Source organism: Schistocerca americana, chromosome 10, assembly GCF_021461395.2.
Source record: "Schistocerca americana isolate TAMUIC-IGC-003095 chromosome 10, iqSchAmer2.1, whole genome shotgun sequence".
Classification (NCBI taxonomy): Eukaryota; Metazoa; Arthropoda; class Insecta; order Orthoptera; family Acrididae; genus Schistocerca; species Schistocerca americana.
The window spans coordinates 96,311,732-96,324,120 of record NC_060128.1 but is presented as its reverse complement, the minus strand read 5'-3'; the positions used below and the strand labels follow the sequence as shown (position 1 = coordinate 96,324,120).

Below are 12,389 nucleotides of genomic sequence, written 5' to 3'. Positions count from 1 at the left end.
CGAAGGACATTTTGAACATTTCCTGTAACAAAGTGTTTGAAGTCACGCTGGTACGTTCTGTTGCAGTGTGTATCCATTCCATGACTAATATGATTTGAAGAGAAGTAATAAAATGAGCTCTAACATGGAAAGTAAGCGTTTCCGGACACATGTGCACATAAGATATTTTCTTTCTTTGTGTGTGAGGAATGTTTCCTGAAAGTTTGGCCGTACCTTTTTGTAACACCCTGTATATTCGCTGATTTCTGAAGTCATTTTATCCAGTGTAATATGATACTCCATGGGGTGGGGTTATAGCCCCCATAGCCATAGTCTCCCCCCCCCCTTTCCACCGCCCCTGTGGTCCTGGAAGATAACCGATTTCAATACCATCGCCATCTGCGCTAGATTTTTCGGTTGAGCGTCCATGGCGCGAAAAGCCCGATCGAGGTGGCTCCCAAAGATTCTAGATTGGGTTTAGATCCGGGAAGTTAATGGATGCACGTATACTGTGAACATTTTGACGCGTTGCATTGTCCTGCTGGTACATTCCATCGTGTCAAGGAAACACTGACTGCATGTAGGGGTGGAGATGGTCCCCAAGGATAGAAGCATCGGATTTCCGATAATTTTTTTAATTTTAGCATTTCTGTTGCGTGGCGTGAGAGATTTCCAATATCCTCTCGAGTTTCGTACGCCTACCTAACTGGAAGAGTGCAGAAAGTCGAAATAAGCAGTTCTCATAATATGCAAAGATCAGCACATTCCTCAAACTGGGGAACTATCAAGAATGAGGTTCCACAAGGGTCGGTCTTGGGTCCTTTGTTGTTCTTAATATGTATTAATGATTGCCATTCTATATTCATGAAGAGGCAAAGTTAGTTCTCTTTGCTGATGATACAAGTATAGTAATCACTCCCGACAAACAAGAATTAACTGATGAAATTGTCAATAATGTCTTTCAGAAAATTACTAAGTGGTTCCTTGTAAACGGACTCTCACTGAATTTTGATAAGACACAATACATACAGTTCTGTACAGAAAGTGGTATGACGCCATTAATAAATATAGACCTTAATCAGAAGCATATAGCTAAGGTAGAATATTCCAAATTTTTAGCTGTGTCCATTGATGAGAGATTAAATTGGAAGAAACACATTGATGATCTGCTGAAACGTTTGAGTTCAGCTACTTATGCAATAAGGGTCATTGCAAATTTTGGTGATAAACATCTTAGTAAATTAGCTTACTACGCCTATTTTCACTCATTGCTTGCATATGGCATCATATTTTGGAGTAATTCATCAGTGAGGAATAAAGTATTTATTGCACAAAAGCGTGTAATCAGAATAATAGCTGGAGTCCACCCAAGATCATCCTGCAGACATTTATTTGAGGATCTAGGGATATTCACAGTAGCTTCTCAGTATATATACTCTCTTATGAAATTTGTTATTAACAACCAAACCCAATTCAAAAGTAATATCAGTGTGCATAACTACAATACTAGGTGAAAGGATGATCTTCACTATTCAAGATTAAATCTAACTTTGGCACAGAAAGGGGTGAATTACACTGCCACTAAAGTCTTTCGTCACTTACCAAATAGTATCAAACGTCTGACATAACCAACAAGTATTTAAGAAGAAATTAAAAGAATTCCTGAATGACAACTCCTTCTACTCCATAGAGGAGTTTTTAGATATAAATAAAGAAAAAAAGAAAAAATACCAAACAAAAAATTTAAAAAATAAATAAAAAAATAAAAAAAGTAAAAATAAAAAAGTTGTTATATTAACTTAATTATGTTGGTAATTAACTTAATTATGTCATGTATTGGAAAATTTGACTCGTTCCATGTCATTACGAAATATCGTATCCATGATCCATGGAACTAGTATTAATCTAATCTTATCTAATCTAACCACCTGTTTTACCCGCTATTTAGATAACATTATTAATTTAAACTTTCCTCAGGAGGTATAGAAATAAAATAGATCTTCACGATTTGATCTAAATTTATCTCTTCAAGGTTCAAATGGTTCAAATGGCTCTGAGCACTATGGGACTCAACTGCTGAGGTCATTAGTCCCCTAGAACTTAGAACTAGTTAAACCTAACTAACCTAAAGACATCACAAACATCCATGCCCGAGGCAGGATTCGAACCTGCGACCGTAGCGGTCTTGCGGTTCCAGACTGCAGCGCCTTTAACCGCACGGCCACTTCGGCCGGCTATCTCTTCAAGGACTGTCATTTAATACTAAGAAGGCCAAACAAACAAAACGGTTTAGTTTTAATTTTATGCCGTTAAAATTCGCAATACGTTGAGATAAATTTTTGAGATACGTCATTTTTACATTTTGTAACTCCAAGAAGAAGGAGTTTTTCGTATTAAAAGAGGATTTGTAGCCTAAACCCTGCGCGGTCCGCTTAGGTGGCTGTTTCTTTTAGACCAGTTTGACACTGTTTGCCTGCTCGTTAGACCACAAGTGCCCCATGTCAAGTTGTTTGTCCCGACGTTCCCTACACCATTGTGTTACTGTTCACACGCTAGCCGGCCGGCGTGGCCGAGCGGTTCTAGGCGCTTCAGTCTGGAACCGCGCGACAGCTACGGTCGCAGATCGAATCCTGCCTCGGGCATGGATGAGAGTGATGTCCTTAGGTTAGTTAGGTTTAAGTAGTTCTAAGTTCTAGGGGACTGATGACCTCAGATGTTAAGTCCCATAGTGCTCAGAGCCATTTGAATCATTTGTTCACACGCTCTTTAGTGGTGCCGAAGACCAGTATCAGTTGCAAAGCGATTTAGAAAAGATTGCTGTATGGTGTGGCAGGTGGCAGTTGACGCTAAATAACGAAAAGTGTGAGGTGATCCGCATGAGTTCCTAAAGAAATCCGTTGGAATTCGATTACTCGATAAATAGCACAATTCTCAAGGCTGTTAATTCAACTAAGTACCTGGGCGTTAAAATTACGAACAACTTCAGTTGGAAAGACCACATAGATAATATTGTGGGGAAGGCGAGCCAAAGGTTGCGTTTCATATGGCAGGACACTTAGAAGATGCAACAAGTCCGCTAAAGAGACAGCTTACACTACACTCGTTCGTCCTGTGTTAGAATATTGCTGCGCGGTGTGGGATCCTTACGAGGTGGGATTGACGGAGGACATCGAGAGGGTGAAAAAAAGGGCAGCTCGTTTTGTATTATCATGTAATAGGGGAGAGAGTGTGGCAGATATGATACGCGAGTTGGGATGGAAGTCAGCAAAGACGTTTTTCGTCGGGGCGAGATCTATTTACGAAATTTCAGGCACCAACTTTCTCTTCCGAATGCGAAAATATTTTGTTGAGCCCAACCTACATAGGTAGGAATGATCATGAAACTAAAGTAAGACAAATCAGAGCTCGAACAGAAAGGTTTAGGTGTTCGTTTTTCCCGCGCACTGTTCGGGAGTGGAATGGTAAGGAGATAGTATGATTGTGGTTCGATGAACCTTCTGCCAAGCACTTAAATGTGAATTGCAGAGTAATCATGTAGATGTAGATGTAACACGTCGCAGATAGCAGCGTTGGGCCGGTGTATTCTGCTTCTGGAACAGCCTATTCCGAGGTCCTCTATCTAACGTGTCCTGGTCTCCGGAGAAATGTCGAACATATTTCATCTCCTTGCAAGTGTCACAAGCTGTGTAGCTATATGAAGATGGTATCTCATCTTTCGGACATGTCCGAAAGAACAGGTACCATCGGTGACTATGCGGCTCTCTTAGAATGAAATGATAATTAAATCAAGACCCTAAGCTGTCGACAGGCGTTGTTATACGAGGACAGTTGAAAATGTCTACCCTGACCGGGACTCGAACCCGGAGTCTCCTGCTTGTATGCCAGACGCTCTATCCATCTGAACCAACGAGGGCACAGAGGATAGTGCGACTGCAGGGATTTATCGCCGGCACACTCCCCGTGAGACCCACATTCTCAACTTATAGTCCAGGCACTACATTCGTTGTGCCCTTGCCATTATACGCATTACTCACGGCAGACAATCTTACCGAGTCCCGTAAGAGTTCGGGCAATGCGTGTGCATCCAGCACAGAAGAAGGAGGTCGATGGCCGGTTAGGCTAAACTATATGAAGAAGGTATCTGTTCTGTCGGACATCCCTTCAGTCGCATTGTCCTCTGTGCCCTCGGTGGCTCAGATGGATAGAGCGTCTGCCATGTAAGCAGGAGGTCCCGGGTTCGAGTCCTGGTCGGGGCACACATTTTCAACTGTCCTCGTTGATGTATATCAACGCCTGTCGACAGCTTAGGGTCTGGATTTAATTACCATTTCAGCTCTGTAGGTGGTGGTGGGCCTGTGTGGCCGCCAGTTACTTTTGCTACGTCTCTGCGTCATTTAGCGACGCAACATGTCACGACCCGGAGGTTGACCTGCTTAACTTGCGGCCTAGGCACTATTGTAGTAATGGGTACTGCGGGGAAATGGCTTAGCCACAAGCATAGCGATTGTTTCCACGGTGAATGCAACACATTGTAAACGTTATGAAACTTCGCAGCAAATTAGTGTCTGTTATCGTTAATTTTTTTCTTCCTGGTCTTGTCAATTAATCTCGAGTGCAATTTTAACTGCAGTCCACAATACAATTTAAAAAACCGCATAAAACATTCTTCTAATGTTGCTTCTACTGTACGGATTAATTATAAGGGGGAGACTACAGAAAAGGAGAAAGTAGGAAAAAGTTAGTAAACTCTTCCTTAATGCAGAAGTAATAAATTTACCCCGGTATGATACAAGACGATAAGTGTCTTCATGGACAAATGTTTGCGGGTGCATTGTTTACACGCGTGCGCTTCGTCGTCCGAAGCAAATCGTCGGCCAAGAGTGACTTTCCTCAGGGCTTGAAAAAATACGGCAATGACACGGAGACTATATGGAAGATGTGTGCGAACTGTAGATGGGCAAAGTCGCTCATCCTTGGGAAATAGTTCGCTAATGATCGCTCCTTTTTGGGAACCGTTCATTTTTACTCGTTCACCGTTCATTGCGCTTGGTATACGGTTCTTATGAAAAACTGAAAATTAGTAGCATAGGCGACCGGAGATGGAAGGTGCCAAGAGGGATCACTTGCCTCCCCCCATGGAGTACAGAGTTTTTATTCATAACAGAATCTTCACACACTTGTAATTTTCGTGATTCTGCGAAACATCCCGTTTAGACAACTGTAGTGTTATGTGGCTGATTGCAGTGAAATAACGTAAGGTGGCGCACGAGAAACCGGCCCCGAGTACAAACTGATCGCCAATTACGCACGATTTGTTGACCGCTAACTATCAGTTTAATAAGTCACAGGTGCAAAATACTAACGCGAATTCTTTACAGACGAATTGAAAAACTGGTAGAAGCCGAACTCGGGGAAGATCAGTTTGGATTCCGTAGAAATGTTGGAACACGTGAGGCAATACTGACCCTACGACTTACCTTAGACAATAGATAAAGGAAACGCAAACCTACGTTTCTAGCATTTGTAGACTTAGAGGAAGCTTTTGACAATCTTGACTGGAATACTCTCTTTCAATTTGTAAAGGTGGCAGGGGTAAAATACAGGGAACGAAAGGCTATTTACAATTTGTACAGAAACCAGATGGCAGTTATAAGAGTCGAGGGGCATGAAAGGGAAGCAGTGGTTGGGAAGGCAGTGAGACAGGGTTGTAGCCTCTCCCCGATGTTATTCAATCTGTATATTGAGCAAGCAGTAAAGGAAACAAAAGAAAAATTCGGAGTAGGTATTAAAATCCATGGAGAAGAAATAAAAACTTTGAGGTTCACCGATGACATTGTGATTCTGCCAGACACAGCAAAGGACGTGGAAGAGCGGCTGAACGGAATGGACAGTGTCTTGAAAGGAGGATATAAGATGAACATCAACAAAAGCAAAACGACGATAATGGAATGTAGTCGAATTAAGTCGGGTGATGCAGAGGGAATTAGATTAGGAAATGAGGCACTTAAAGTAGTAAAGGAGTTTTGCTATTTGGGGAGCAAAATAACTGATGATGGTCGAAGTAGAGAGGATATAAAATGTAGACTGGCAATGGCAAAGAAAGCGTTTCTGAATAAGAGAAATTTGTTAACATCGAGTATAGATTTGAGTGTCAGGAAGTCGTTTATGGAGTGTAGCCATGTATGCAAGTGAAACATGGACGATAAATAGTTTGGACAAGAAGAGAATAGAAGCTTTCGAACTGGGGCGCTACAGAAGAAAGCTGAACATTAGATGGGTAGATCACGTAACTAATGAGGAGGTATTGAATAGAATTGGGGAGAAGAGAGGTTTGTGGGACAACTTGACAAGAAGGGATCGGTTGGTAGGACATGTTCTGAGGCATCAAGGGATCACCAATTTAGCATTGGACGGCAGCGTGGAGGGTAAAAATCGTAGAGGGAGAGCAAGAGATGAATACACTAAGCAGATTCAGAAGGATGTAGGTTGCAGTAAGTACTGGAAGATGAAGAAGCTTGCACAGGATAGAGTAGCATGGAGAGCTGCAGCAAACCAGTCTCAGGACTGAAGACCACAACAACAAAAACAACAACAACGACAAGAATAAATGAATATGTAATAATTAGGCAGTGAAGAAATAACAAATAAGGCAATGCAAGCAACTTCGAAACAATAGATGACTGTTGGTGGGCGACAGTGAGCGGTATAGTACTCGGGGCCGATTTTTCGTGCGCCACCCAGTACGACTGTAATAATATTGTAGGAGTTACAAGTGACGCGGTGTCGTCTGGAATTGTTGCTAAAACCACGCTCTGTAATTGAGATATATCGTTGAGGAATATTGTGAATACGGTTGACGGTATTACGAACATTTCAGATTTTATACTAGAATATTTATCATATTCTCTTTACAAAATGTGACACCAAACACTCGATTACGAAGCGCGGGCTTCATTCAGTTGTAAGTCGGTCTGCCTTCCATAACAATGAACATGCCCTTTACCGTGGAAGGAAAAAAGACGGAAAATGGCCATTCTCGTGTGCCGTGCCGACTTCCTTTGCATGTATAATAACAAAAAAAATCTTGCCTTTTTGCAAGTATTTCTTCTGCTGTTTATCGAAATAGTGAAGTAAGCTGATACGCTGTTTTGATACTTGAAAAGATGTATGTAATACATACCACGTAATTTTTTTGTAGTTTACGTAGTTATAAAATACATTTTAATTACCGGTCGTAGAAGCTGAATAGAATACGAAAAGAACCAGAAGTTCAGAGCTCAAAAAAGGTTTTAAACAGATCTAGAATGGCTTTGCGAAGCGAACAACAACTCTATACTGAGCTAACTATGAGCAACCGGGAGTGGAACTGCGACGAGGGGCCACGCGAAGGACGAGTCCGGCCGAGCGAGACCGAGACCGAGGCAGGCGGGAACGGGACCGAGGCTGGAACGGGACCGGCCGACGTGACGTTCGCGAACGAGACCGACCGTTTCCCGTTCCCGGGAACTAGAAGTAGAAAGCGGAGACCGATGTGAGCAATGGAAGACCGTTCCTTAGAATTCGTTCCTCGCTCCTTCCGTTCATCTTGGTGTGCCGTTCCTTTGCACCAGTTAGTTGGCGAACGACCCATCTCTAGTGCGAACCCACGCAGTCTCGATGTCTGCCCATGCGATTATCACCATTCTGAGCCACGAAGAAAGACAGCCGGCCGTTGTGGCCGCGCGGTTCTAGGCGCTTCAATCTGGAACCGCGCGACCGCTACGGCCGCAGGTTCGAGTCCTGTCTCGGGCATGGATGTGTGTAATGTCCTTAGGTTAGTTAGGTTTAAGTAGATCTAAGTTCTAGGCGACTGATGGCCTCCGAAGTAAGTCCCATAGTGCTCAGAGCCATTTGAACCATTTGAAGAAAGACGTTTGTAGCTGTCGGTTTGCTTCTGGCACGCCTGCGTGTAATCATGGTTCCGTGGGCAACCGCAGATATGCCCCGTCTTGTCGCACAGTGGGCTAAGTGTATTAACAATCAGGGCGATTACTTTTGAAATAATAAACACTTTACTTAACTTTTCTCCATCCGTCTCGTTTTGATTTGAGTGGCTCTTATACACTCCTGGAAATTGAAATAAGAACACCGTGAATTCATTGTCCCAGGAAGGGGAAACTTTATTGACACATTCCTGGGGTCAGATACATCACATGATCACACTGACAGACCCACAGGCACATAGACACAGGCAACAGAGCATGCACAATGTCGGCACTAGTACAGTGGATATCCACCTTTCGCAGCAATGCAGGCTGCTATTCTCCCATGGAGACGATCGTAGAGATGCTGGATGTAGTCCTGTGGAACGGCTTGCCATGCCATTTCCACCTGGCGCCTCAGTTGGACCAGCGTTCGTGCTGGACGTGCAGACCGCGTGAGACGACGCTTCATCCAGTCCCAAACATGCTCAATGGGGGACAGATCCGGAGATCTTGCTGGCCAGGGTAGTTGACTTACACCTTCTAGAGCACGTTGGGTGGCACGGGATACATGCGGACGTGCATTGTCCTGTTGGAACAGCAAGTTCCCTTGCCGGTCTAGGAATGGTAGAACGATGGGTTCGATGACGGTTTGGATGTACCGTGCACTATTCAGTGTCCCCTCGACGATCACCAGTGGTGTACGGCCAGTGTAGGAGATCGCTCCCCACACCATGATGCCGGGTGTTGGCCCTGTGTGCCTCGGTCGTATGCAGTCCTGATTGTGGAGCTCACCTGCACGGCGCCAAACACGCATACGACCATCATTGGCGCCAAGGCAGAAGCGACTCTCATCGCTGAAGACGACACGTCTCCATTCGTCCCTCCATTCACGCCTGTCGCGACACCACTGGAGGCGGGCTGCACGATGTTGGGGCGTGAGCGGAAGACGGCCTAACGGTGTGCGGGACCGTAGCCCAGCTTCATGGAGACGGTAGCGAATGGTCCTCGCCGATACCCCAGGAGCAACAGTGCCCCTAATTTGCTGGGAAGTGGCGGTGCGGTCCCGTACGGCACTGCGTAGGATCCTACGGTCTTGGCGTGCATCCGTGCGTCGCTGCGGTTCCGTCCCAGGTCGACGGGCACGTGCACCTTCCGCCGACCACTGGCGACAACATCGATGTACTGTGGAGACCTCACGCCCCACGTGTTGAGCAATTCGGCGGTACGTCCACCCGGCCTCCCGCATGCCCACTATACGCCCTCGCTCAAAGTCCGTCAACTGCACATACGGTTCACGTCCACGCTGTCGCGGCATGCTACCAGTGGTAAAGACTGCGATGGAGCTCCGTATGCCACGGCAAACTGGCTGACACTGACGGCGGCGGTGCACAAATGCTGCGCAGCTAGCGCCATTCGACGGCCAACACCGCGGTTCCTGGTGTGTTCGCTGTGCCGTGCGTGTGATCATTGCTTGTACAGCCCTCTCGCAGTGTCCGGAGCAAGTATGGTGGGTCTGACACACCGGGGTCAATGTGTTCTTTTTTCCATTTCCAGGAGTGTACATATTCAGATTTGTGACCCATGTAAATTGCTTTGTCGCTATGGTGTACCAATGTTAGTCATTGTACCCCCTTAACTTGGTTAGATGAAAAGATCGCTTTAAAATAAGAAATTTAGTTTCACAATGGAAACAAGAATTGCTTTACTTCTGTCGGATGCCACTGTCGTAATGATCGGCATACGAGTTGAAATGCTATTCATATTTGCTGTTTCAGCTCTTCGTCTATTGTCAAACAGCAGTTGCAATCAACGCACTGTAATTAATTTAATCCTCATAAAAAGAGGCAACAACACAAGTACTATACGAAAAGGAACGATTATACTAGTATATTCAAATATTGAAGCTTACTCGTTGCGCATAAGATGCCGAAATTGGCCAGTGGCGAATACGGATAGCATTTACAGTCGTGGGTGGAATCGCGTCGTCCTTTCCAGAACTATCCATTTGTTTGTATGAACCAGGAACCATTCTGCAGCCGTACACGTTAGCAATGCGGACTTTCTACGTCTACATCTACATGGATACTCTGCAAATCACATTTAAGTGCCTGGCAGAGGGTTCATCGAACCACCTTCACAACTCTCTATTATTCCAATCTCGGATAGCGCGCGGAAGGAATGAACACCTATATCTTTCCGTACGAGCTCTGATTTCCCTTATTTTATCGTGGTGATCGTTCCTCCCTATGTAAGTCGATGGCAACAAAATATTTTCGCATTCTGAGGGGAAAGTTGGTGATAGGAATTTCGTGAGAAGATTCCGCCGCAACCAAAACGCCTTTCTTTTAATGATGTCCAGCCCAAATCCTGTATCATTTCTGTGACACTCTCTCCCATATTTCGCGATAATAGAAAACGTGCAGCCTCTCTTTGAACTCTTTCGATGTACTCCGTCAGCCATACCTGGTAAGGATCCCACACCGCGCAGCAGTATTCTGAAAGTGGACGGACAAGCGTAGTGTAGGCAGTCTCCTTTGTAGGTCTGTTACATTTTCTAAGTGTCCTGCCAATAAAACGCAGCCTTTGGTTAGCCTTCCCCACAACATTTTCTATGTGTTCCTTCCAATTTTCCGTAATTGTAATACTTAGGTGTATTTAGTTGAATTTACGGCTTTTGGATTAGACTGATTTATCTTGTAACCGAAGTTTGAGTTCGTTTTACCACTCATGTGGATGACCTCACTCTTTTCGTTATTTAAGGTCAACTGCCACTTTTCGTACTATTCAGATATCTTTTCTAAATCGTTTTGCAGTTTGTTTTGATCTTCTGATGACTTTATTAGTCGATAAACCACAGCGTCATCTGCAAACAACCGAAGACGGCTGCTCAGATTGTCTCCCAAATCGTTTATACACATAAGGAACAGCAAAGGGCCTATAACACTACCTTGGGGAACGCCAGAAATCATTTCTGTTTTACTCGATGACTTTTCATCAATTACAACGAACTGTGACCTCTCTGACAGGAAATCACAAATCCAGTCACATAATTGAGACGATATTCCACAAGCACGCAATTTTACTACGAGCCGCTTGTGTGGTACAGTGTCAAAAGCCTTCCGGAAATCCAGGAATACGGAATCGATCTGAAATCCCCTGTTAATAGCTCTCAACACTTCATGTGAATAAAGAGCTAGATGTGTTTCACAGGAACGATGTTTTCTAAACCCGTGTTGACTGTGTGTCAATAGACCGTTTCCTTCGGGGTAATTCATAATGTTCGAACATAAGATATGTTCTAAAATCCTGCTGCGTATCGACGTTAACGATATGGGCCTGCAATTTAGTGGTTTACTCGTACTACCGTTCTTGTATATTGGTGTGACCTGTGCAACTTTCCAGTCTTTGGGTACGAATGTTTCGTCGAGCGAACGGTTGTATATGATTGGTAAGTATGGAGCTAATGTTCGGAAAGTACAAAATACAGTGGGCAGATTATTGGTATTAAAAACAAAAAAACTAATTTGCCTTGTTCCGGGTAAAGCGACTCTCAACGCGAGAACTGCAACAAAAACAGTTTTGCCGGTCTGAACTGGCTGCGCTAGGCCAGCGCTCGGGCGTGAACTTGACATTCGCGACGCGCCCCGTTCATTGACTCGCCATTTACCCGTGCTGCCATCTGTCGAGGGGCAAGCGCAGCGCGGGTCGTGCGCGGTAAGGCGCGACGCGGCCAATAGGTGGCTCTAGCGGCGCTTCGTGCGTTGCGAGTACGAAATTCGCACAAACCATTCGTGACAATTCACTACCTGTGCGATACGCTGACGGATCAGATGCGATTTGTTTTCAAACAGTAAATTCGTTCAGTGTTCTCTTGATTGATCATTAATACCTTCTGATTTAAAATGTATAAACCTAATAATAAGTGATCTTATATATCAACAACAAAATGAGAGAATTAGTGGTCACGTAATCATATAGTTCGACTACATTCGACTCCCCTTGTTTTGATTTTGATAATGTTTGTCTTATAATCTCTTGTCATGAAGTCATTCACCCCGTTCAATTGCACTTCCAAGTCACCTTGCGTCTTGTCACAGAATAACAATGTCATCGGCACATCAAACGTTTTTGTTTCTTCTTTCAGAAGTGTAATACTCTTTTCAAATTTCTCCTTGGTATCCTTTGCAGTTAGCTCGATGTCTGACTTCCTTCTGAATTACTGCTGTGCTTTTATGCCGTTCGACTCCAGTACGAGCAGCCATCAGGTCATCAATACTTATTCTTAGAACTACTGAAACCTAACTAACCTAAGGACATCACACACATCCATGCCCGAGGCAGGATTCGTACTGTTCCATACTGTAGCGCCTAGAACCGCTCGGCCACTACGGCCGGTACTTATAAACAAGATAGACAGTCGAAATCGGTATAGTCATTAAAGTATTT

General features: G+C 44.3%; 1 protein-coding gene and 1 non-coding gene across 2 annotated transcripts in view; both read left to right on the top strand.

Annotated features, from left to right (window-relative positions):
* Positions 1–12,389, top strand: part of LOC124552268 (serine-rich adhesin for platelets-like) — an 820,531-nt gene that overhangs the window by 362,506 nt on the left and 445,636 nt on the right. The gene's annotated exons all lie outside the window — the stretch shown is intronic.
* On the top strand, positions 4,161–4,235 carry Trnat-ugu. Its single transcript has one exon. It is a non-coding gene; the product is annotated as a tRNA-Thr (tRNA).